The following is a 26,816-nucleotide window of genomic DNA, read 5'->3' as shown; positions in this document are numbered from 1 at the left end:
AGATATCGGTCCAGAACAACTCACAAAATCTACACAGATTAAAAGCCAAACGAAGGCCATAAATAATGCATGTAACACTAAGTGCCCTCTACCCTATTCTCGGATGTTTGTATCTTATAAGATCTGCTTCTGCATTTCACATCGAAATATTAGCCAGTTTTACAGGACAAATTGGGATTTATTCCTAATGGCATCTCTAAAAGCAGTATCAAACTCAAACTTGTTATAAAGACATTCAGCTTAAAAAAAAGGAGAAGAATAAAAGAAAAATCTGGTTCCTTGCAGTTACATTTATTGGAATCACTTCTGTTCCTAACTCTGATGACTAAATACCTTACACAGTTACTTTACATAATACGAGCAAAATTTTAATAATAATAAAATTAGTCACATTAGGTAAAAAATACTTTTGGTCCTATAATAATCAGGTAGTATCAGATATTTGGCATTAAAGCTGGGTAAATTTTACTGTAAGAGTATTATTAGCTATTGCTGTTATGTACAGGATAGATTTCGGTTCATTCTGAGTCTCTGCTGCCAGTGATGTCACCTTTTTTTTTTTTTTTAAGAAAAACTTCAGAAATAATTTGGTATCTGCTGTTACAAGTCAACATTTGTGAAAGGACAGAAAATCCAAAGGTTTTATTTCTAAAGCAAGCCAGTTTACTCCAAGAGCAGAACAAAAAATGACTTCTTGGTGGTGCTCACCTTAATTCTTATCTGTCAGGAGAACCAACTTCTCACTTTCTCTCACTGTCTTTTCCTAAAGATACAATGAATGAAAAATGGCAGAGAAAGTGAAGGGAAATTTGTCTTCATTTTATGTGCACTGTATAGTGGTTGCTTGGTGATACCCTAAAAGATGTCATCAGCAGCCAACTTTCAACAACCTCCAGAGGACTTCATTTACTACCTTCTACTTGTTCAATTCCCATGCATGTATAAAATACCTAGTGTACAGGGTAACTTACTTGGGTACTTTTGTCCAAATGGAGACAATAAAGAAAATACATTGATGCTGACGACAAGATTAGGCATGAGATACAAAAGTCTGGAACGTAAAGAACTCATCCTTGATAAAGGTAGTTTACATGCTACTTGACAGGCTTCTGTTGGCTGAGGCTAAGGAAGGATCAACGTTAATTTAGCTTCTACAGGATTAATTTAGTTGACAGGATTTGTGTGTGATTTCAGAATGGGGCAGAGAAATTAGTAGGTTACCTGCTTTAAACACACAAAGTTAGGTAAGGTAAGGTAAAGAGCTAAAGGAAGATAACGGTCTAAGTAAATGAGTTTCACATATCCATCTTCCCCTTCTCTGGATTTTCAACCCAATTTTTTTTGTTTGTTTTTTTTTTTTTTTCCCAAGTATTCAGGACCCAGTAGTCAATCTCATATACAGAGCCAAACAGTCATACTAGAAATCAGACATGAGATCTCTCTCCCGATTCACAGGATACTACAAAGGGTTGTTTCTTCCTCTGTAATACTAAATTGTTCACCTGCAGGGAAAATTTCCTCATATAAACAAAGAAGTTGACTGAAGAGCACTAGTAAACATGCATTTCTCATAGGCAACATCTCGGATGTCTTTTCCCTTTCCTCTTACTGGTAACAGTAAGAACTCCATGTACTTAAACGAAGCTGAAATGAGACTATTTCAAGGAGATAATTAGCTGCCCTGTATTACTTTTGAGAGATCATTAGAGACCTTTAATATCCTCAAGAACAAAAATGCAATAGACTATCTCTAAGGAAAAACCACATTGTTCCCAAATACAGTTTGAAGCAGTAGAATATCTAATCCACTTTTTTGCAGCAATTAGAAAGTGGATACATAGAATATGGAGCTTTGCAACTGCAAATCTGGGGAGTTCTCATGATCCAGCAGACTTGTGTGCCATTAACCATTGTTAGGCAAATACAGCTTCCAGATCATTTACCCACTTCAGATGGGTAAATAAAAATACAATGTCAGTTATAACCAAACATCAGAGCATAAATTGAACTTATTCTATAAAACATGAAAATTAAGAGGGCCTTCTGGAGATGTAGCTCTTCTTAGTGAACAACTGCAAATATGTAGTTAGTATTATTTATTTGGTTCAGAGAATCTTTTACTATAAGGTAAAAAGCTATATCAGAAATACAGATAGCCAGAAGACTTAGTAACTCACTGTACTCTCATCTTTCAGAATCCAAAATTTCTTGGTAAAAACACCATTCTTTTTGCTTGCAGGAAAAAAAAATAAAAAATCTTTCTTTCCCTTTTCTTAAATAAGGTAACCAGAGAAACAGATGGGTAAAGAAAGGAAAAAAAAAAAGTGCTATTAAATGGAGAAATTCTAGCCTCAATAAAAGTTGGAAGGAATCAATGAAATAACCAAAGGAACTATCAAGGTAGAGGAAAGCCACCAAAGGGAAAGTTGTCCTGTAGGAATTCATGGGGAAGAGTGGCTGGAGAGCTACCTGGCAGAAAGGGACCTGGGGGTGCTGGTTGACTGCTGGCTGAATATGAGCCAGCAGCGTGCCCAGGAAGGCCAACAGCATCCTGCCCCATATCAGGAATAGTGTTGTGAGTAGGACTAGGGGAGTGATCGTCCCCCTGTACTCTGCACTAGTGAGGCCCCACCTTGAATACTGTGTCCAGTTTTGGACCATCACTACAGGAAAGACATTGAGATTCTGGAACCAGTCCAGAGAAGGGCAATGAAGCTGGTGAAGGGTCTAGAGAACAAGTCTGATCAGGAGTGTCTGAGGGTTCTGGGGATGGTTAGCCTAGAGTACAGGAGGCTGAAGGGAGACCTTATGGCTCTCTACAACTACCTGAAAGAAAGTTGTAGCCAGATGGGGGTAGGTCTCTTCTCCCAAGTAACAGGTGATAGGACAAGAGGAAACGGTCTCGAGTTGCGCCAGGGGAGGCTTAGATTGGATATTAGGAAAAATTTCTTCACCAAAAGGGTTATTAAGCATTGGAAGAGGCTGCTCAGGGAAGCTGTTGAGTCATCATCCCTGGAGGTATTTAGAAGATGGGAACATGAGGTGCTTAGTGACATGGTGTAGTGATGGTTTTTGTCAGTGTTAGGTCAAAGGTTGGACTTGATCTGAAGGGTGCCTTCCAACCTAGACAATTCTATGATTCTGTGTCACACTGTGGTAAGAGTAGAATTACACAGAAGAGGATCTGTTCTATTCTTTGAAGATGGTACATACACAATGGTGTATGTACGTTTCCATTTTCACCTGCTTATGAAATAGATTGTTTTATTTCCATGAAAATTCAGTAGAGGAACATCAGGCTAGTAAATTTATTATGCAAGAGTACATAATACTAAAGAAGATTGCTGTTGATTCTATATGACTTTTTTTCAAATTTCATTGAATGACAAATGGAATCAAGATATTTGATTACAAAGGAAAATATTAATTTAGCACTCAAAATGCCACTACTTGTCTATGCAGAAAATGTATCTGGAATTTAGTTTGCCTCTTTGGATGTAGTAGTCTCGCAAGTTCAAAAACAGAATAAGTTCAGGATTTTAAAGTGGAAAAAGATGACATTATAATAAGCAATGTTGAATCCCACCTACATCTTTGTAGAGCTTAATTTGTTTATGACCTGGAGATGAAAGTTTGTGATGTTTCTAGCTTGTAATGAATGATCAAAAAAGTTTGTAACTGGCTGGGGGGGATTGAGAAGGGAAAAGAGACAGAGATTAAGGAGCTCTTCTTTCCCACTCATATTTTTAGCTTCTATCGCCATTCAGTCAGAGATTTAGGAAAGAGAAGTATTATTTTTCTGAAAAATTCTCATAAGTGTTGATGAAGCTAGCAGCCTGAATATCAATACTATCCTCTATGAGAGAGGAAAAAGGGGTGTTTAGTTTATTCTCTTTGGCATGGTTTTATATCAGAATTTTAGCACAGATCTGTAATTTCAAAGAGTGCCTGTGTCTTATTGTGCTAGACTATGTTGAGTAATGCTAAACACAGATATGTGTAAACATAAGATGGTTGTCTAGTTGAGAAGGAAATTCAGAATATTACTTTATATGCCACTGAAAAATAAAGGTAAGTTTAAAGGTTTTAATGATATCTTAATTCTCTGCTCTAGCACAAATGTTTTGACAAAATCCTAGTTCTCTGGTATTACAGGTAATATCCTAATATGATTATCTGATCCTAGGCATAATATGATACTATAAAGTGGATCCTAAACCCTGCACTTCTTCAAACAATGAGATCCCTATCAATATAGTAGTAAACAGAAAGTGTTGCAATAGAAGCAGAATATTTGCAGTTTTACAGTGGAAATTTTAGCATGCGCACAAACATGAGCAGCAGCTCACTCAAGCAACATCCTGGTGTTACTAGTGACCATTACAGAAAACGAGAGAGAAGGGGGCAAGAAGAAAAAAAGAAGTCAGATTAATGAACCTGCTAGTATTCACCAAGGGAAGAAATGAATTCAGGTCCTTCTAAACAAGCAGTAACAACTCTAAAAGTGGAATCAATACAGTACAAATATAGTGCAAATCCACTCTAGCACAAAGCGCTGAAACCTACTTTGCCTGCCCAGTAGCTAGTTCAGAAAGTCTATTAGTTTTCATTTGTTTTTTAAAGAAGATTACTTCAATGTTATGACTGTTCAACACAAAGTTACAACACTTGGAAGAAAGAAACAGAAATGATCAAGAAGAACGTAGTGGAAGAAAATCCTAAATCTACTTCTGTTTTTCATTTCCTTCTGTTTCAGCAATGCTGGTGGAGAGAGGGAACTGAAACAACAGTATCTGAGGGGAATGTGGAGGTGCGCCATGGAAGGATCTGAAATGAAACTGAGCGCTTATTACTGATAGTCACTTTGCATGGGCCAATGCTGAGGAACGAAGAGGTTCTCAGAAATAAATTTTAGAAAATGAAAGAGCAATAGGGATAATGCTGAGTAAAGTAGGGCCAAAAATCAAAAGTGGATGTATTAGGTTGGCAAGAGCTATGCAGTGTAAAAGGAAAAAGACACAAGTTTAAACATAAAATAGTTATGGGTTTCTGGCGTCTGGTTATCTCTTTCCAGTTCATTCTTTCACTTTTGGGACAAATAGGTAATCGTTTCTCCTTGGAATTACTGAGTCACAGGAATCAGTGCAACAAAGATTATAAGGCAATGACAATCTATGAATTTAGAACACAAAGCTGCCTTGTAAGTGACAAAGAAGAAAATGTCCTTTAGGGAAAAAAAAGTCAGCAACCCTCTACTTAAGTGTCTTTTATTGGGGAAAATACCATGCTCTCACTTTATAATTCTTCACCAGAGCAACTTTATTTCTAAAAGTCAAAAATTTCATGTGTGAAACAATGATAAAACACTGCATGGTGATGATTAGCAGGAATCAAAACAGATTTTGTCATCTATTATTTTCTTTCTTTTGCAACTCCATTGAATCCTCCAATATTTGTTTCAAGACAAAAGGTTCAAGAGCTTTATGAAAAAGAAATTATACAGTCTTAGGGCATTACATTTACTCTAATATTGCTGGTTACAGGAATTTAGAACATGCATGATCATATATTGATATTTTCAAAGAACTCCCTATCACACAAACACTAGATTAATGTAAAATATGTATGTGTGTTACTTTTATCCCCCACTCCTATTTTGCACCATTGAAAAACTGCAAAAAATCACAACGCTTACTGTCTCTCATTACAACTGGAACTTCAATTCCTTTGTTTCAGTTCTTTCCAAATTTCTCTATGATACTTCATTCAGAAAAATCTTCCTTCAAAGGTCATCAATCAACAGCTGTCCAGAGCATGGTGCTTCCCCAGCCTTATCATCACAGGTAACTTATAACACCTGATTCAGTCCTTACCAAGATTTTCTGTAGCAAGGATCTTTGTACTGCTGATGTCTAAATGCTTACAGCTTTTTGCCTGCTGCCTCTAAACTAGGAAAAAAGTGGAAACAAACCCAAACCAACCAACCAAACAAAACAACAAAGAAGCATTTTACTCCTTTCTATCTCAATAAGTCATTCTTAGCTTACATGGCCAGAGTCTCTTCAAAGCCCTCTTTTCCAGCAAGTTGACTTATCAGCTTGATCCTTTACAGTGGCTTAAAGAAATCATTACCTTGTTTATTCCAGGATAATCTCAAAAACTCTAGAAGGTACCATTTTCTCCTGATCCTGAATTACTAATAATGAATCAAGTACAACTGAAGTAAACAGCGCTGTTTATAGTGGCCACTGCAGGTCACGGTACATAAGCCCCACCATTCAACAGATTCCATTAAAAAGATTAAAACTGACTGGCTTTACCCCCTCCCCCAGTTGCTTATTGCCAATACTTCCTGGAAACGTGAAGTTGGACATGGCTTTTCTCACGCTGCTGGCAATAAAGCCCTTTATAGTTGTGTTGACATCATGAGACAGTTATTGCAAAACATCAGAAAATAAGTTTTGGGAAAACAATATGAATTATGAAGAAATGAAAAAGATCAAAATAAGTATAAAATAAATTTCGACAACATTTCAGCAGGTGGGCTTACACGGTTACTAACAATAATAGAAGACCAAATTGTAAAACTGCCGAGGGACTTTCTAGTGCTGTATTAATGCAGAATCAATAAGGAATATAAGCCAATTTTTCTTATCTGGGCTGACTAACAATGAAGAAAATCATGTGACCAGCTGTGAAACTGAACACAAAAACGGGCAAACTATGAGACTGGCATTTTGATAATGACATACCACCAAAGACTATAATTAGAAAGAAGATACCAAAGTTTGCCTTTAGAATTTAAAAAAACAAAAAAAAAGAAAAGTCTTTGAGCATTGTTTCAAAAAGTAATTAAAGTTGTACTTCTCACTAACTATTTACCTGATGGCCTTTGAAAGATGAGCTCTCATTTCTTTGTAAAGAATGTTATCATATACAGAACTGTAGACCTAAATGAACCTTTCACAGTTTTGATGATGTAGACCTCTATCTTGTTTTATCAGTTATCTGGCAAAAGCTTATTTATTTCATTAACATGTTGTTCATGATTATCTAGTGAATAATACTAATGTGTTATTTTTGAATGGAAAATTAAAGTTTTTACACTAGTCTGGGAAACATCTCAATGAAAAGAGTGCACATATATTGGAAACGTGTCTTGATTGGCTCCATAAAAACTGGTAGAAAAGAGGTAGAAAGAAATGTCTGGAAGTCAAAAGAAACACCAGTAGTTATTATTTGAGCAATGCTCTTAAGTTTTTCTAAATTGCTTTTTATCTTAGCTGCTCTGTTGCCAGTTACTCTTGACAGGATTTTTTTTTCATGGCATCACTAACACCACACCGTTTTAACTACATCTGTGAAAACTAAGGATTTGTAGAGGTTGTAAAATATGTTTTATTCGTCTTTTGGACAACATGCAAATTCACAGCCTGTCCTTGCTCTCTCAGCTTCATAATCTTTGCAAGTAGCTTAAAACTAAACACTGAAGATAATTCCCTGTCACTAGAGATGGATCTGATCCCACAGATCCATTGCAAGAAGACTCCCACTGATATACGTGGCCTTCATTCATACAACCAAAGCCAGTACATCACACCAAGGGTACTTTTTATCAACTGTCCCTAAATCTGACATAGAACCCATGGTGCTAAGGATAGAACAGCACTGGGTCTCAGTGGAGAACTGTGTGAGAATCCCAAGGTCACTTCCCAGCTCGCCCAGGTGTGGTAACACACACTTCCAGCACAGTAAATGGACCTGCTCGCCCTTTAGTTTTAAGAAATACTTTTTGAAGCTAGCAATACATTTCAGCTGTTTAAAGCCTAATAAAAATACAGCACAAATCATTTATTATCTGTCACTTCCATATAAGTAATTCTCATAAAAAGTCAACTTTAAGATATTCTGCAAAAGAATTCTTTCAGACTTGGCAGTCTTATTATTTTAAAATATAAACGGCGTATTCAGAGACAGTCAATGCTGAATACCTTGGATCAAAGGCAATAGTGCAATGGAAGTAAAATTCAGTGATTAAAAAAACCCCAACAGAAAATCAAGTCCAGCTGTCAATACTTTTCAATTGAGATTTACATCAAGCCACTTTAAACTCCTCTCAAAATTCTTCAAGCACTCTGCTATAAATCAGATCAAAATGTATTCCTAGTCAATTCTCCTTTTTCTTATAACATTTGATGTGTGTCTGTTGGATGAATTTCAAAAATTACTTACATAACGTATTCCACATCTGTGAGACTACAAAGTCAAAGAACAATGTAGAATACACTAAAACTACCAAGCGGGTCATCTCCTTACCCATGAATTTATTTCCTTGGTAGAACAGGAAACATTCTGTTGGAAAGTAGTATTAGATGAGAATGAACTCAATCAGTTGGCAGATCAGTTCTCATGACCTTTACCAGACTATAAATTGGTTTGTATAAACTGATTTGGATTCTGAGGTGGTCAACACAAAAAATTTTCCAGTGCTAGACCACACTGCAGGGTTCATCTGATTTCCCAGACTGATTTAGAGAGAAGGTTCTGATGAGAGATCGTGAGGGCTAAGAGAACGTTTCATGGTTTTGACTTAGTACTTCCTCCAAACAGAATTCCTGGAATTGGCTGGCTTTGTGTGATGATTTTTAAATGGAACCAGTGAGAATCTGCAGAAAAAAAAGTGAGAACTGTTTTGTTATTAAATAAAAAAATATACTCTGGGGGGAAAAAACTCAAAACCAAACCAAATCAAATTGGCTCCCTACAAACCATAGGGACCAGCATGATTTACTCCTATGGACTGAGCTGGGCTGGGGAATGATACCAGTTGATATTTGTAGCAGAACTCCAGATGTAGGGTGCACATCCACAGCAGATTTGCATCTGTCATATACCAAAGAAACAGTGAATAATGATTTTGTATATTTATCTGAGATATCTCTATGGTACCATAAAGGTACGGTTTGAGGAGAAGTATATTTTTAAATAATGAGGGAGGGAGTTTATTCTTGCATAAAGAACAATCTCTCATTCTATCCCTATCCTAGTAGTCATTGCAGTAAAAGTGTATCCTAAAATATTCTTTGTATCTCATCTCTGTAGGTTTCTTTAAATAAGAGGATTCTTTAGCATGAGGCAATATATCCTTTGGAAATGAAGTCAGCCTTAGATATTAGATAGCGGGGCCTGATGGAACAAGTTTCATCATTTCAGAGTACTATTTATTTATCCTGAAAAATGATGCCACCAGGTACTGCACCTGCTCCTTCCACTTTGATAAACTGTTTAGCACTGCATGGGTAGGCAGAAATATTACTATTTCTGTTAGTAGAAAAATGGAGGGAGGTAAGCAAGATGTTCAACCAACAGTGTCTTCTCTGTGAAATCCCAGTATCTTCAAAAAGCAGTGCATTTGTGCTATCTAAAATACATATTTAAGCAGGTGATCTTTCTGGGCTTCAATTCAAAAAGCTTCTTCAAATAAATTAGTAGGTATTTCTGTTAATATAATTTAAGACAAAAGAGATGTAAAGTTATCCCTACTGGAGCCTTGAAATTCATTTTCATTTCCATTTTGGCAAAAGACCACTCTCCTTCTGGTAGGAGATCAAGCTTGGTAAGCGAAGATAGCTTATTTTGCATGCACATCTGTGCAGAGAGGCAAGTAATTCTTTGGTTCAGGTGGATAAACTGCCAGCTTTCATATATGACAGATAGTTTAATGCATAGTGAAACAACTACTGTGACTATTCATTGCTGATAAACGTAAAAGCAAAAACTGTCTATGACAGAAAAGCAGTAAAGAAATATACTATAGTGTGGGCAGATGTCCATAGTGCATTAAAAAGAAATCTGTGTCTTCTTAGATTTAAGCAAGCAACTGTATTCATATGATTTACTGTAATTTATTTGATTCTTAGCATGTTCTATCTTAATAATGCTCACATAATAACAGATGCATATGTATGCTTTCTCGTGCTTTAAGAGTCCATTTAACTTTTGAATGAAGGAAAGAGCACTTAGAGGAGCAGTCACTGATGACAGACTATTGTTAAAAAGCCATCATATATTCAGACCCATCTGGTGCTATCCTGGGAGCAATGTGTTACAAACTAATAAAATTACTGCAGGGGGAGGGAAACCAGTAAAGAGAATTTAAAACGAATAGCCATTTGTTTTATAGACAGAAGAATTACATTGTTTTATGTCATGCAAAACACTTTTTAAAATACCATTTTGGCAAAATGATCTTCATTTCAAAATGCTTCCCAGATATCATATCCAGATTTATATTAGTAATTGTTTCAATTTGCCATAAATAATGATTACATTAAAATATCTGTTACACAATGCTTAGACATTTCTGAAATGTGAGAATAAGCCTGAAACATGTTTTCACATTTCTGAAATGTACGCCAATAATAAAAATGATATAAATATGGAGTTAGTCATATTATTAGGACAAGGAATACATTAAAAATATTCTGACTAGTTTTAATTATTTATTCATCCTATTGTCTGTTAAATACTACATATTTTTTTAATACTTCCTTAACCCATTCAACTGAAGCATTAAACAAAAAACAATCACAGTAGATATGAATCCGGTTTGGTTTGGTGCCTTTTCCATGCTGTTGACAGACAGGAGCATGAATTCCAACAGTTCTTATAAATCACTTAGAAAATGTTTTTCTAGCTCCAGGTTTTCTTAGTCATAAGTGCTTATTCTTCTCGGTAAAGAGAAGCAATCATGGAGAAAACATACAGCAAAATGTGAATCTACCCACATAAAGATTTGTTTTCATTGCGTTTGTTTGAATGGTTTATATTTAATTGATGAATCTCAGTGTTTGTGTCTGAATGACTTTCAGTTCCCCAGTGTCTCAATCAGCGCAGTGCAGACACACAAACCGCAGGTGGGCTTCCCTCACACTGTTATGCTGATTTAGCTTCCCTCTTCATCTTAAATGACCACCTGAGCTGAATGTGATAGACATTTTTATCTGGGAGTTTATGCAGTCTTTGGCCTTTTCTGAGGCAGACTGTCAGTTTCCTCCATATGCACCACATACAATTCACAAAAAGCAAAAGTTCAAAGTGTAATTCTTATTTATTTAGTTTCTTTTTTTGCACTGATTAAGGACAGGTTCATACCTGAGCTCTAAGAAAAGAAACTCTAAACGTGAAATATGTAATATAAAAGTGAAAGGGCATGAATGTTAGCTGCCAAGACATATGGCTGGTAAAAAAAAAATAAGAATGCATTAACACATTTTATATGTAACTACTCTTTTAAAAAATGGTCTTATTACAAAATACACAAGGACATTTGTGTTAGTTACTGAGAGACATATGGCTGGTAAAAAAAAATATAAATGAATTAACAGATTTTGTATGCAATTTCACTCTTTTAGAAAGGGTCTTATATCAGGAAACATTATATGTTTCCCTTATTCCTTTCAGAGCATTGATCAGAGGGAAAGGAGATTCATTAATATACACATTAGCATTAACGGGCAGTGAATGCAATCATTAGTGTCATGGCTCAGGTGGTTTGTGAATGCAACTGTAGGATCAAATCATATCACACTAACGTAAATTGCAATGAAGCTCTCTACCAGATTTTCCTATTATTTGAGTGTTAGACCTGTTTTGTCACAGATCTGTGAAGGACACTAACAATAGTAAACTAACCTGTGTTATCACCATCTTCCTTATTTTTTCTCTATATTTTTTTTAAAATCAATAATCAAGCTGTCATAGTCTATTTTCTGCAGGTTACCCTTTCTGGTTCTGGTAGAGTGGATAGATACTTTACAAGTCAGAGCTGTAAAAAAGGCATTTGACAGAAGTATTAACTACTTGCGATTTTCTAGTACAGCCACAGGTAACGATTCAACAGTGACTCCAAAAAACAGGGATGAAAATATTATATCCTTATTAGTTTACAGATAAAATAACATTCTGTAGACAGAATAATAAAAATGTCCTTAACTGACTTCAGGGTGAAATCTCACAGTTTTATGCTTAGAAGAGTATTGAGTATTTCTGGCTTTGTATACTTTGTGTTTGCTTCTGTACTTGCTTTTACTTGCTATTTAACAAAGTGTTATTTAATACAATCATAAATTAATAAATGCAATCACACTATTTATGATTATGAGATCCAAGTATGCACATTCTACAATAAAACTTGGAGGAAAAATTTTTTATAAAGACCCACATAAATGGAGCGAATGATACTATATTTATATTGTAATCCGACGAAACCTAAATTTACAGCTACAAGCCTTCTATTTAGAAGGGCGGGCTTTCCCTGCAAAGCAAGCCTTATTCTCCAGTATGGTTCCCAAGCATGCTGTTTCTTTTCATATTTCAGCTGGATCAGCTACAGGATGGTCCTAGAAGGGAACCCCCCTCAGGTCCGGTGCAGCTTCTCTGACACTGGATTGAACCACTGTGCAATTGCACAGTGAGTTAGATCAGCTCTCTGCACTAACACTACTATTTTTAGTGTGTTAGCTTTCCAGTGGAAAGGTGAGCTGAAACAACCTCCCCGGCAGTCACATGTTTGTTGGATTCAATACAGAACCTGGGATCTTTCTTGATAGACAAGCTCTGTTCTATGGTTAAAATTTTCTTTTCCACTAGTCTGGTTATTCATTCACAGTCCAAAATTCCAGATACTTTTGGTGGTAGTTCCAATCAGAACTGGTACTAAACTTGCTTTCAGTGTTTTAAAAAAAAATAAAGATAATCTTAGTTATAGTGTGAAAACTTATATCAAAGTGCCTGAGCACCCTTGATGTTTAAATGACCTCATTTACACGTCTTGTTCTGACAGAATTATATATTATCATTCTGTCCCATGGAGAGAAAGCAGATCACAATTTTGTCACTTGCGTATATAAAATTAGCATACCAAAGGTTTACTCACAATGTGAAGAGTCTTCTGTGGTTTTAGATCCTTCTGTTGAATGCAAAGTGTCTTAATAAATGGTTACCTGTACCACATCATTTACATGGTGATGAATCCATAGTTTAAAATTCTTGAGGTACACCACCATGTGCTGTTTTGAGTGAATACATTAGCATACATTACACAAAAGTTACCAAATCTAAAAATTCAGAGTTCCCTTTAGCATAGAAGAAAAATTCAGATATAGATAGAAAGATAGCTGCTGAAATTCAGAAGTAGTCATTTTTCATGACTACTAATTGGAGATCTGGACTGGAAGAAGTCTGTACTGAGCTGAACCAAAATTTAATGCAGCTCAGAAAGGCTCAAAGAAACATAATTTTTCAGAAATTTTTGACAGGAAGCATCCAAACAAGCTGGAAGGCTACTGCTGTGTAACTCTCATCAGAGATGATAAAAAAACCCCCCAACATTAGAGTGTCCTTTCCAAGTCAGATCATTTTATTTTCTATCACACTTCTTGCTGAGATCAACAGCAGGTAAGAGCATGATAATAAGCGCACACAGTGCTCCCAGTATGTACTTTCCTACTCTCAGCCCTACCTGGTTCTAGAACTGCCTGCAATAGCAGCAGTTTCTACATATTCGGTAAATTTACCCGTCTTTCTCATGCATGCTTAGAGGCTCTCCATGTAGAATTTTCTTCATCCAGAAGCTGAAAATAATTTCTCTAAGCAATTTTTCTAAACTACATGCAACTTTGTTTCACAATGGCTCAGAATGAACCTAAATGTGATTGACTTTTTCATTTGTAATCCTACTGTGTTTTTCTTTTTCCAAATGAAAAAACACCCCATGGGAATATTTTTTAGGATTTTTTTTTATGACAGCTTGAAAGCAAAATTGCACAAAAAGTTTCTTCCACCACGTAAGACTGAAAATTTAAAAATAAAAGTGTCAGCCATATTCTTGAAAGCCTGAACACCAGCATTGTGTAAAGAGAGAAAGGGTGCTTAAACTGAGAACCATTTCTCCTGCAAAATTTGGTTGCCAGAGGTAATTTTGTGTTCTAAAATAAGCTGCGGTAGCCTCAAGCTGTCTGTACATGATACTTGCTCTTACAAACTGAAAGGATCATTATACACCTGGAATTCAACAGTTCACATCAACCACACACCCAAGTCCCTGTCTGATTCTGATTTTTGGGTTATTTCTGCCCGCAACAGGAGTCTGACTTGCCCTGGAAGAACAGGTTGTCATTCCATTTGCCCCTATTTCTCAGAAAATACTATCAGAGAGGAGATTAGCGGAATTGCTCTCAGTCCTTCACGCCAAATCTTTCCCCAAACAATTACACACACTCTAGGCCAGAAGTACACAACTAAAGTGACCCAACAGCCCAATGGTTATGGCATTCCCCTGGAGAGGAACAGATACAAATTCCATTCCCTGTTCTACTGAATACTTAATGTAATATATAAAACATTCAGAGTGGTAAGGACAGAAGCGTCTCGGTTTTTTAATCCCAGTGAGACTTAGAATTGAGGTGAGAACTGATCTGCTCAAGGCTGTGGAGGCTAAAATACTTCCTAGCATGTACACGAGTAGAGCTTCATATAGGAAATCCTAGAGAGTCAATGAAATCATCAATATTAATAAGGATTATACAAGGGATACCTATGTGTTCAGTAGCATAGAATTAAGGCCATCAAAAACTGGATGGACACCCTAGCATCACTGATTGGCAATCTCTGACAACTGTGAGCCCAAAGAACTACATCAAGTCAATGCTATGAGCAAAAGTGTTTGCACGGTTACATTAAGAGGTGTAAAGTGGTAAAGAAAAAATACATAAGAGCAATGCCTGACACTTGCCATCAAACAGCTCTTGGGAAAGTGGTAACAAATGGTCTGCATTTATTTAGTATCTCACAGGAAGTCTAGAGAAATTTCAAGTACAGAGATACAGTGCCATTTACCAACAATGCCTGTTGGGAGAAATTCTTCATCTCAAAACATCTTTCACTTCAACCAATGATCACTGCAATAAAGCTCAAGCATACTGAATATATGCTTTCTCCAAGCAATTTTTCACACTCTAATCATTACGGAAGATTCTGTTAGTTCCTCCTGGACAGAAACTGTGTTGATATTTAAATGGTACTAATGTTGCATAAACAAATAACTGAAGACTTTACAACCAGATATGATGATTTATATTACTGAAGATTAGACATATGCATGAAAATGACTCTTCACTTTTATTACTCTTATCAATAAATCCATGACAAGCTGGACCAAAAAAGCATCCTCAGAATGTAAGCAGCATATAGGTGAATTTTCAGCAAGGTTTTTAGCTTGCCTTCTTCAGAAAAAGTGGTGCATTATCTGTTAATCTGTCAGCACTTCCTAACAATTTCTGAATATATTGACGTATTTTAGGCAGATATGTCAGAGAAGCAAGACTCTTAAAGACACTAAAGTTCTAAAAGTTTCTTGAAAATTGGAGACTCCTTAGAGAAAACCAGGCTAATTGAAATACCCAAATCAGGAAAAGGCTGTAATGTATACTCAGGAGTAATCTGTGCTGTTATATCTGCTCTCGTACTAACGGTCATATGTAATTGGCTGCCCAGTTAGCGGACACAGCCTGGAACCAGCTGGACTACATACCACCTCACGTAGTTAGTGCATATGGAGCAAAAATTATCAAGGGAATAAGAGCATGGGAAAAGCTGGATGCCTCTCTGCTGAGGAGAGGGAGTAGAGAGCGTAAGCCACAACTCATAATTAATCAACTTTCACTATTTTCTATTAATTTCCTATTATTTCATTATTTTCTTCATGCTTTCTCCCCAGTAACTAGCAGCACAGATATTAAAAAAGTAAAGCTTTTAAGCTAAATTGACCTTATACTAATTAAAATTAATGCGCAGACTTAGGGGAAAAACATGTACTTTAAATGTAAAAAGTTTTGGAGAAAAATCTGCAAAACTGTCATAAAGGTAACTTCAATAGTAACTATACCCTTAAGGAATATATAGCACTCTAGCTACAGATGACATTTCCATTTGAACAAAAGTGGTTTAGCATATATTCTTAACAATGTAGTATAGTAATACGTAGGTTATTTCACAACAGCAATTCCAAAATTAGTAGGCCATAGGAGAATTTGCAGAAGTGGTCTTTGTTTATTTGCTATGACACTTACAGTAAACTGTATCTTCAAAGTATCAGGTACTCACAGCATTCAATGTACGTTATCTCTCACTGAAGTATAACAGAGATAAGTGCTCTTTCTTTTTATATCTGGAAGTTACTCATTGACAAACTGACTCATTTCTCTTCCAAGCAGTACTGGGTTCTTACTGTTCTTGATAATATTTTCAAATACTTGCATAAAAAATGCCCCACTAACAACTTCATACTTTCCCAAGTTTTGCCTTGGCCTAATGTTATCTTAAGATCTCGACAAACAGGAGTGTCAGATTCTCTTAATTGGGAAGGCTGATGTTCTTCCTTTATGTTTAATTGTTATTTAAGTCAAATAATATCTTAAGGAAAGACTTGACATGTTTCTTTTAAAGTAGCATAGCCTCTGCTTGCCTCAGTTTTCTTGAGTTAAACTCTGCACGCCAGGAAAGCTGGAATGATACAGGAGAGTGTTATCCATGCTTCTTCCTGTGTTCATTGAGCTTTTGAGGAATTAGCATTTTACTTACACCCATCAGGTAGATGAAGTTTGCATATAACTCCGATCTTTTTCTCCTCCTAGTATTCTTTCAGAGAGGCACTGAAGTGGTATGTAGATGTATCTTTTGAGCTTTTAGTTAAAAGTTGGAATTGTCTGGCTCATCTTATTATCCAAGAAATAAGAGAATGTGTTCATTTGGAAAAAAACGTACATTAAAAAAATTGACTAAAACTTAGTTTCCATGAAAACAGTCTTCACAGCTTAGAGCTTTGGCATTTCATCAGCGAATGGCATTCTTATATGTGAAATGAAAACCAATTCTTTAAAAGTGCATGTGTTGAATTAAAACCACCTATCAAAGGAATTGTCTACTCCCCTAGCAGCATGTGAAATAGGAATTTATCTGTGGACGTAAGAGATTCTGAGCCCAACCACCTCATCTGGCAGTTACTCTTGCTATGGTAAAGTCAATTTTAATTTTTTTTAGTTCTGAGTTACAGAATGAATTCATTTGTCAAAATGTGTTGCTGAGAGCGTGATAACAAATCATAGAATAGTTTGGGTTGGAAGGGACCTTTAAAGGTCACCTAGTCCAACCCCCCTGCAATAAGCAGGGGCATCTTCAGCTAGATCAGGTTGCTCAGAGCCCCATCCAACCTGAACTGGAATGTTTACAGGGATGGGGCATCTCCCACCTCTCTGGGCAACCTGGGCCAGTGTTTCACCACCCTCAGCATAAAAAATTTCTTCCTTTTATCTAGTCTCAACCTTCCCTCTTCTAGTTTAAAGCCATTAACCCTTGTCCTATCGCAACAGCCCCTGCAAAAGAGTGTCCATCTTTCCTGTAGGCCTCCTTTAAGTACTGAAAAGCTGCTATAAGATCTCCCCAGAGCCATCTCTTCTCCAGGCTGAACAACCCCAACTCTCTCAGCCTGTCCTCACAAGCAAGGTGCTCCAGCGCTCTGATCATTTTTGTGGTCCTCCTCTGGACCCACTCCAACAGGTCCATGTCTCTCCTGTGGTGAGGGCCCCAGAGCTGGATGCAGTACTCCATGTGAGGTGTCACCAGAGCGGAGTAGAGGGGCAGAATTACCTCCCTCGACCTGCTGGGCATGCTTCTTCTGATGCAGACCAGGATACGGTTGACCTTCTAGTCTGCAAGAACACGTTGCTGGCTCATGTCCATCTTTTTAGCCACCAGTACCCCCAAGTCCTTCTCGGCAGGGCTGCTCTCAATCCCTTCATCCCCCAGCCTGTATGGATACCAGAGGTTGCCCCGACTCTGGTACAGGACCCTCCACTTGGCCTTGTTGAACCTCATGAGGTTCACCCAGGCCCACTTCTCGAGCTTGTCCAGGTCCCTCTGGATGGCATCCTGTCCCTCAGGCGTGTCAACCACACCACTCAGCTTGGTGTCATGTGCAAACTTCATGAGGGTGCACTCAATCCCACTATGTCATTGATTAAGATATTGAACAGTACTGGTCCCAGTACCGCTGGGGGACACCACTTGACACTGATCTCCACCTGCACATTGAGCTGTTGACTACTACCCTCCAGATGCAACCATCCAGCCACTTCCTCATCCCACTGAACAGTCCACTCATCACATCCACATCCTTGGCCTTCCTGGCCCCATCCCTACACAACCGGGCAGTGTCCCTATACTCTTCCCATGACACCTGTCCCTGCTTCCACTGCCCATGCATCTTTTTCTTATATATGAAAATATATAAATGATAAAAGGAGAGGCAAAGTAATACAATCTAACCCTGAAACATCAGCAAGTTTACTGGGGTCACATAAATTCTAACACCATAATTTCCTCACAGATGTGGTACTCTGCATCCTGCAATACAAGCTTTAGACCACCTTTGCCAAGTCAGAGAGATCATTTTTCTCTTCTGAAGACAGAAGAGAAGGAAAAGGTTGGTCTGGTAGTGACAATGCTAGCCAGACTTTCAGGAGGATGGGGTTCATGTACTGGAAAAGTAATTTAACTTCCTTCAAGAAGTCATTAATTTCTGTATCTCTCTTCTCTAGCTACAAGTTGTGCCCAATCTTTTTCTGCATGTTTTGTGCATTACGAACCATCTAATAACGCATCTTTGGAAACCGCATAACACGACAGAGCTCAGATGCTAGGAAGAGCTGCTAGCATAAAATAAATAATAAGTAATCACTTTCCTTTGCCTTTAATCAGAAAAGTTTGGTTCTGTATTAAATATGCATCCAAATATAAAATCTGTTCTCAATTACAGATCAAATCTTAGAAAAGGTTATTAATATGCATATGATACTGTTATAGTAATATTTTGGGGTATAAATAATAGAAAAGCAATAATTCAGTGTATGCTGAAATTATGAAAGTACTTTTTAAAATCCTATTGAAAGGCATTACAAAGTTTCTACAGCTACCCTTCTGCCTCTACACAGCATATTCATGACCACGTTGTCAAGAGTCACAAGTCAATAGGTCATCTACAGCAGTTCTGCTGATGTAGGATATTGCCCAATAGTTCATTTAATTGTGCTTTATTCTGTCTACATACATTGAAAGGTTTAGCATTTTTGCCTCTTTCTGTAAAAGTTTATTTCAGAGTTTAAAGCAGCTCTGCAGCTGGAGTACACAGCTCTTTGGCCTCCAGCCGAGGTGTATGAACTGTGAGCTACACCCCGGAAAGGATTTTAGGAGGTAGAAGAGCTGGAGCAGCTTCTTCAGAGAAAATAGGACAATGGTAAGTACACACCAGTAGATTCTCTGGTTTTGTTCACTCCCTCCATATCTTCCCATTCTTTATTAAGAAGCTGCACCCATGGAATGGGCCACTGAAGTGCACTCACTTCTGACTAAATTCCCCATCTACGTTTTCCCAAATAGAATAGCAGCAATATCATAAAGGAGTGACCGCTTTTGCTGAAAAACTCTGCAGTAAGGTTTAGTGCACTTATTAAAGCAACACATTTTTTAAAAGACATTCAGCAAAATATCTGTGTTTAAAATGAATCGACTTAAGATATCATGTAACCAAGGAAACAGTGTCCAAAAATAGATAAAATCATGGGTGATCCAGTACATCTGAAGTTTAGGGGTTTTGCTTTGGTTTAAATAATTGTATTTATACATATACCTACAATGTAGGTAATTCAAAATAAAAAGCAGTGCAGCAACAAATATAAAATGATAACATGTTTCTGGTGATCTAGAAGAGGCAGCGAAAGAGTACAGCCCACATCATAAGTACATATAATTTCTACTTAGTTTGTACTTTCCTCTGGCCACTCTGGGAAGTGTAAAAAGCAGGCAATACTATAATCACAACTAAAGTAATCTCAGTGCTTGAACTAAGTCACTTTTGAAAACCTTTCCTTGGGAAGGCTACTCAGATGATCATTTGCACAAGAAAAAGGTAAAGCTTATAAGGGTGCAGGATTTACATCTGTTCTGGCATCTTACATGTGTGAACATAAGATTTGTTTTGAATGTATGCATGATAATGTATTTAGAATGCAAGTAAAAAGGGCTATACTTCCCCAAATGTGCCAAGGCTTTCTAATTCCTTAGGTCACAAACATGGATCTGCTTTGTATTTAGCATAAATAACGAAACAAGTTACCAGTACGCTTTCAATATCACTTAAAATACACAGAAATTTCAAAACGATATAAGGACAAACTAAACATAATTTAAGAGAAAGGCACTCCAGAATCCGATTTAAAAACAGCATCAATATGTAACAGGGACATAATCATTCTCAAGATAACATAAAAACAAAAATCCAGTCTTAAAGAATTTTTTACCTTAATGCAGACAATCACTGGGTAACAGCCAAACTAAGTAACTAACAGAGGAGGTGTTTATACAGTAAATATGCAAATAAAAAGGCAAGCATGGCTTGCAAGTAATGGTTAAATGTAGAGCTTTTACCTACCCTGTCAAAGATAGGTAAAAGACATTTTTGAAGATGTTTCAAGAGTTTCTAACACAACATTCCATTTTACAACCTTCCAGCAAGATACTACAATTAAAAGATGAACTACATTAGAATGCTTTGTTTTATGCTTTTGGGGAAAATAAGGTACTATCAAAGATCAAGGACAACTGTCCTAGATGTGAATAAGTTATTGCTGGTGTCCTCAGGATAATTCATTATTTGCTATTTATAGCAAATAAATAGGCAGAAAAGAGTTCTGAGTTGTCCCAGGCTGATGAGCAGTTAAAAAATAATAATAATCCTTGCTTACTGGGTGATTAAAGCAGTGCCCTTTTGTGCTGTTTAGTAGCATACTAAGTTGTTTCCAGGAAAGGGAAAAAGTGTTAAAGTTTGCCAATTTTATAAGCAGGTTTGTTAGTAAAGGTCAATGTAAGGCTAATCAGTACTTAATTATTTTAATCTCTTCATTGAAACTGAAAACAAAGGGAGGATTTTTACCTTCTATAAAGCACTCAGTAAAGGCTTATAAATAATTAAATACAAAAAAAGTTGAGTTTACAAACTGTTAGAGATGAGATAATGAAAATGAAAGAATAGAAGTGGCTTATTTTTGCTCATTCAAATAAAGTAAGACTATTTTGGTGGTCATTCCAGAAGACCCAAATCACAGTCCAAATACCAAAATCCCAGTATCTATTTGTGTTGACACCTGATGCATCCAAATGCAAAACTTCTTCATTGTAGGAACTGATTTGGTGAAAAGGTTGTTTTCTGACAGGTTTGTATCCCTAGCCCTGTCATTTGCCACTGTAATTTGAGCTGAAATTGCCATGCCTTCTTTGCTTAAGCTCAGAGGAGAGTTCCTCTGCGACACTGTCACTTTAACCCCGAAATGCTATGGGGTGGTAATGCAGCCCCTCAGACCAGTATCTAAAAGGTCTCGTGGCACAGCTATTTCTTCCTTTGGCTAGTGAAGGAATTTAAAGGACTGGCTTAGACAAGACACTCAACTTTTAAACAATTCAACTCTCGCAAAATGATTTCTCTCCACAAGACTCGCTGTTACTTTTTACAGAAATGGCTTCCTGGCATAAGATCTCACCAATGCTTGGTAGTGGGCCAAAGATTTTGTATTCTCTGCAGCTTAGTAATATAATACCATAGTTATTAAAACACGTGGATAGAAGTTTTTCGTGATTTCATTTCCATTGTTAAGATAAACAACATTTTTTTGTTGTTTTTTTGTTGTTTTTTTTTTTAAATAGCAGTAGGTCAAATGCAGGTTCTAACTGGAGAGAAATATGTCCAGTTTCTCTTCCACTGAAGGTTTACGAGTGTTTAGTTTCTAAATTAGTATAGGCAAATACTGAAAAAATAACTTTGCTGAATAAAGTAACTGTAGCTGTCTGAAACTTTAAGCGTTGTTCATATACACTAAAGTTCATATACACAAGACAGACCCTATTCTATTTTCCCCTTCCTCAGGAAATTCTGATAGTGTTTCCTCATCCCTGCTCCTGCACGTGATTTTCATTTTTCTTAAAAAAAATGATTGAGTTATGACTTATAAATATCCATAATTTAATTTCTCCTTTCTTATATTAGAAGACTGTGTAGTTTAACAACAGCTATGACGAGAACAAATATTTTATAGCTAATTGCAAATGATTACTTTCCACAATAGATTAGAAACCAATTTATTGCTGAATATTTACAGATAATGTTATTCCTCTTATTTCTTCCGATTGAGCACAGGTTAGAATTTGTTAAAGAAAATACAGTTTATGTCCTTTTAAGAACTGAGTACAGGATGGAAGAAACATCAAAATTACGTTGGTTTTTTTTTCCTTTTTTACCATTCTAGTCTATCATGTTCTCCTCATACAGTTATTTATGAGCTTGCTCAGATTTGATCTGTTCCTGCCATCCTGACAGTAAACTTTCATGAACTTAGATGGGTCTGCTCTTATTATTTATTCAGCTGCTCCATTAAAAATTACACCTTGATTATTTTCTTCTACAGTCTAAACCTCTCTGGTTTAAACACTTTTCTGTCTGCAGGGTGATGACGTGGTTCCTGTGTCATTATTAATGATGCAATACTACGTCCTATTTTCCTTAAAATTCTGGTGTAGCTGTGTCTCTGAAGGAAAGGGGAGTTGTCTTTACTATCCCTTACAAATAACAAGCACCTATACCTGTAATTCACAGTAGGCCAAGCATAACGCTTCGTAAGATAGGAAGCATATCACACAGCATTTCTGCAAGTAATATTGCTCTCTTTTCTCATATTCATCTCACGTTCAGACAAATTCAGACAAGGGCCAGCCAGGCTAAACTCCTCTTCTTGGTGGAGTACAATGGACGTAATAGTTTTGCCTTTTCTTGAAGTGATTAAAATAGCCATAGGAGTATCATCAAAAAGTCAAACACTTCTTTTTTATTTTCCATCCTTATAACTGGAAAATAGTTATCCAGCTTTTCATCAACACTTTTTGGATTGAGATGCAGACTGGAAACTTTTGCTTCAGAGTTCATACTGCTTCTGAATTATAAGCAGTTACAGTAGATATTCTGAGCCAGTCCTGGCAGTAGTGGCAGAGAAAATACTGGAAGATTAGATTTCTGTGGCAATCAATGGGAAAGCACTGGCAGAATCTACCCTAAGGTACTTTTCTTACCTAGCATAATAATTAAAGCTGTTTTTTTAAAGCACTAACACAGGACAATGCTTTCTGGGACTATAAAATGGCTGCAATCAGTACACTTAATTAACCCTCTCCCATTCCCCCGAAGAATTTTTCATGTTGGTTTTGCTCCATCCTTTGTTCTCATTAAGTGTTGTCCTGACCTTTCAGCCTGTAAAAATCAACAAAAGGCATTTCCTTTTTTATTAAAAGATTGATTGCAGGAGGCCTGGGACCACAATGAAAAGAAAGGAGAAATAATCTATGCTCAGAATGCATCAAGTTTGTTAGACAGCCAATGACATTTGGCCCAATAGTAATAGCAGTACATGGCTGGTATTCAGATGCAACAAAGCAAAATAATCCAAAGGAACATTAATAAATAATTAAATGATGCTATAAATCAGAAGAAAATTTTCTCTTACAGTCCACGTATTTCTAATAATTCTGTTTAGAGATGAATGTACAGCTGGAAGAAGCTATTAGAATAAGGATTATAGGTAGCTATTATAGTCCTACTTGAGGAGGCAGGCAAAAATGTTTCAATATATCGAACTATGGACACCACTATACATAAATCTGAATATATTTTCAAAGCAACAGCACCTTGCCCCTAAGAGGTACATAACTCTTTGCAAGGGTTTATGGCAATCTCATCTGATAGGATGCTAGCTGATCAAAATAACAGATTCCAAAACTTTTTCCCACCTAGGATTCTGAAAATAATATAGATGAATGAATATAATTTAAAAAAATCATAATCTGAAACATCATGAATTTACCACTGCCCCCAACTGATACAAAGTTAGGCCTTTTTGATCTTTTAAATATTTATTTATACAGGGACTTACCCACAAATGATCCATTAGAAAGCTCATTTGACTTGGAATCTTGTGCTGTTACTTCATCTGATCTGCACACTGTTTATGAAACGTATCTGAAAACTGCCAAACCAATTTCATTATTATAATAGGTCATGACCAGCTGCTGTTGAGGGTCAGAGCACTTGAATAGCATAGTATTAGGCCATGGTTCTATTTCATGTTGCTATACTTTTATTTCTAAAGGTCTAAAGTATCATACACTTGCATGTAATCATAAATAAAATGAAAAGAAAGGAAGTGGTCCATAATGTAACTATCCTTAGTTTAATTCTTCTCATTAATCTACCTTATTGGTTGTGGCATGCACTTGTTCTACCCAGTGAAGGTTTAATAGCCCTGTTTCTTTTACCATCGTCTATACACAAGCCTGTCGATCAATGACAATTATTACTTAATGAACATGTAATGATGGGTAAGCCCAGGGAGAAGGGAACAAATAAATCACTCATTATAGTCTTGATTGCAAGCTAGCACTGTCTCTTGTCAAAGTGATATGTTGTGCAGGTTTGTTTAGCCAACATCTTCAGGAGTAATCAGCATGATCAGGTGCTTCAAAGTGCTGGAAATCTTCAATGACCTAAAGTATATTCAGCTTCAAAAGGAGACGCACACAAAAGGGTTTTCACCTTAATTGAAAACTCTCTTCTGAGGAGTTCTTTTTTAAAAAGCTCACAGAGCTGTTTGTTTCTTCCTGATTTTTCTAAACTATTTTTTCCCCTTCTCACATACAAAGTTGCATTCTTATTTCAGTTTAAATAATAAAACCTTCCCAGAAGCTTTAACATGCAATCCACAGTGACTAAGTATTATTTTACCAGTTCTTGATGTTCAAGAAACATTGCACAACCTAAGGAACTAGATAGAGTGCTGTATTCATAAACATAAGACAGCAAGGAGTCATGGTGAGGTATGTCAGATCAATATCATGCCAGTAAAACAGGTTATACGATTTACGAAAATGATGCAGGTATTCACTTTTGTGATGCTAATTCCTGCTCACTAAGCTCTCAAGTGAAATGCTCAAATATTTTGTATCCTAGTAGCAATCACCAGAAGTTCTAGTCTGTCTTCCACATCAATTTCTCATTTTTCTGTTAATTGGACAACCCTACCAAAGTTAAAATGATGGGAGAAAGGAAATCAACATCTAACTGGTAATTCATGGGAAAGTCAGATTGCATATTCCTGGGAACAAAACTATAAATTAGATCTGTGCAGAAGTGTATTGAGGTAAATTCTACCGATCCCCACATCCCCTCCCCGCCTTTTTTTAGGGGCAATATGACACCAAATGTCTTGTTTCTTAAACTGATGTTTTGGCTTTTTCAAATAATAGTTACAACAACTAGATTTCAATAAAGTTATTTAGAATCTCAAAATCAAAATAGGATGTCATCATTTCCATGGGATAGAAATAAGCTAATACCATTGGAAAAAGACCAGGAAAAGAAGAAAAAATAATAATATGATTTGTTTTCAAGAAATAACACTTTCCAACATAAATATCTATAGTTTAGCAAAATGTTTCTAAGGAAAGATCATTCTACAAGACTGTTTCTGTACAGTTCTCTGAATTCTTCATGTTAACAATCCTTGATTTGGAAAGCAGCCTTTATAAAAATGCAAAAGGATGCTCAGTTTTATTTAACATCGTTTTGCAACTTTCTAAAAAATAATTCGCAAAAGAGTATAAAGCTTATAGAAACTCCCTGTGCAAATTTTAACAAGATGAATCTAGTAAAAAAGGCAGGAAAAGGGTTACTTCCTCATGTAAGGAAAACATTTTCTGTGTTATATATTCCTTTATTTACTTTTAACCTTGAAATAAATACTTATATAAAGTTTAAGAGAACATTTCGACTGTACAAAGTTTCCTGCTAATTTGATGTCCCATTTGCCAAGCATAAAGGACTGTTAGACACTCAAATAACAGGTTATCTGTAGAACACTGAAAAAAACCCCACTTTATGTTTTCAAACATATCATTAAAGGAATGGCTTCTCTGGGGAAAAAAAAGAAAAAAAAGAAAAAAAGAAGGAAATTAAAAGAATACCCCATGGATTTCAAAAGCTTTTCTGCATTTAAAAAAGCAAGGAGGGAACAAAAAGAAAGAAAAGTCAAAGCAGGTAACTGTTTTAGGGCAATGCTATGTTGGAAGACAATTTAAATACTTAATTGTAATTCCTATTAACAGGAAAACTCATAATCATCCTTATCTGCTAAAATAGCTTGTCAGACATGAAAAAGGCTTATTGCTGAAACAGGCTATATCTTGGTAAGAATCACAAGCAGAAACATACTTTAATTACCTTTTCCAGTATCTTCAACTAAAGTAATTCTTCTCATTAAGATTAACTTTATGTTATATTTATTTCTTTCTCTCTTACATGGGTTTGGGTTTTGTTTGTTGTTGTAAGCCAGGCAGGTAAAGGTAGGCAAACTAATCTCAAAAACTATCAGAAGAACACAAGACAGTTTAAAAGTTGAGGTGTTCCCTTTTTGAATGTCATTTCCAACTCGTAGTAAGAAATGCAAAGAAAGCCATTTTAATTCAGTGTTACACAGCCAGAAATTCTGATTGATGGCACGGGCATTTCATAACTAATACACTGGCTTCATAAACTATAATCATCAATGGAAAAAGGTGAACTCATTAAAAGTCTTTCCACAGTTAGAGTATTGACTACATTATCTTTA

This window comes from Larus michahellis, chromosome 9 (assembly GCF_964199755.1).
Source record: "Larus michahellis chromosome 9, bLarMic1.1, whole genome shotgun sequence".
Classification (NCBI taxonomy): Eukaryota; Metazoa; Chordata; class Aves; order Charadriiformes; family Laridae; genus Larus; species Larus michahellis.
This window is presented reverse-complemented; position numbering follows the sequence as displayed.